Source organism: Priapulus caudatus, unplaced genomic scaffold (assembly GCF_000485595.1).
Source record: "Priapulus caudatus unplaced genomic scaffold, Priapulus_caudatus-5.0.1 Scaffold772, whole genome shotgun sequence".
Taxonomy (NCBI): Eukaryota; Metazoa; Priapulida; class Priapulimorpha; order Priapulimorphida; family Priapulidae; genus Priapulus; species Priapulus caudatus.
In genome coordinates, this window is record NW_014577833.1 from 26,514 (window position 1) to 27,899 (window position 1,386).

Below are 1,386 nucleotides of genomic sequence, written 5' to 3' on the forward strand. Positions count from 1 at the left end.
GGGAGAGAGAGAGAGTCGCGAAAGAGAGAGAGAGAGAGAGAGAGAGAGAAAGAAAGAAAGAGAGAGAGAGAGAGAGTGAGCGAGACAGAGAGCGAGAGGGAGAAAGAGAACCCCCTCGTCACGACACGCGCCCACGAACACCCCCACCCCTCCCCCTCTTCCATGCAAGACGGGAGGCCAGAGAGGGTCAACCGATCGCCACGCCCCGGCGGGGCACGACTCACACGAGCGCACCTACACGACGTAGCATCAGCATGGCCGCAGCACGCCGGAAAACTCGAAAATCGACTGATTTCGCTCGCCTAAAACAGCCGCTAGAGGGACGTGTGCGATGTGTGCGACATTGGCTACTAGTACGTCGGGCTGCTCCGACCATCGAAAAGATTCCGCGAGGTCAGGGAGAGATGTCCGTCACTGCGAGGACGTTTAACACGAATAAGCATCGTCGGTCTACGGCCCCAGTCTCACGCGCACTTGAAACACTCCCTAAATACACCCCTCCCCCCTCTCACTACGCCACAAGCTTTCCTTTCCTCACGCAAAGAGTCATAAATAAATCCGAAACGGAACCAACGGTCACGAGGCAATCCGTACGCAAAACAACAACAACAAATAAGTCTTTTCGTGCGGAACACCGTTGCAAGGTCCCCCGTTGCCCCGCCCGTTCTGTAAACGCCTAACAATGTGGTAATTTTACATTCGTCTGTCTCCGTGCTCAAGAACGATACCGGGCTGACCATTGAAGAACTCAATAATGCTATGCAGGATAGATCTACATGAAGGATGCTGATCAATGACCCGGGCGCGCCCGAATGATGATGATGATGATAATGATAATGATGATGATGATGATGATGATGATGATGATGATGATGATGATGATGATGATGATGATGATGATGATGATGATGATGATGATGATGATGATGATGATGATGATGATGATGATGATGATGATGATGATGATGCAGACATTGGTACTCACCTGGCAAACACTGACAAAGGTAACAGACACTATACATATACATTCACAGGTTTGCTAACGCACACCCATTCCTACACTCACACAGGACTAAAAAAAAGGTGGAGCCCACAAGGTAGAGACAGAGAGGGTAGAGAGAGAGGTAGGTCGATGAATGCAACGGGTTATCCTACGAGAGAAGATACGCCAAGATGAACTAGACCTTCCATCATCATCATCTATCTCCGAAGAACATCAAGTGAGCAATATCACCCTCACGACACCCACCGAGAACACCAGATTATAACCGGCTACTGAACAATGCATACCTCGCACCTCAAACTAGAAAGAAGACCGAAAGAGAGGGGGGAGGGAGAGATAGAAAGACAGCGAGAGAAGGGGAAGAGAGAGAGAGAGATGGAGAG

General features: G+C 49.9%; 1 protein-coding gene across 1 annotated transcript in view; it reads right to left on the reverse strand.

Moving 5' to 3' along the window:
* LOC106813431 (guanine nucleotide-binding protein subunit beta-like) overlaps positions 1-1,386 on the reverse strand; it is a gene marked incomplete at its 3' end in the record, with an annotated part of 45,993 nt that overhangs the window by 23,600 nt on the left and 21,007 nt on the right.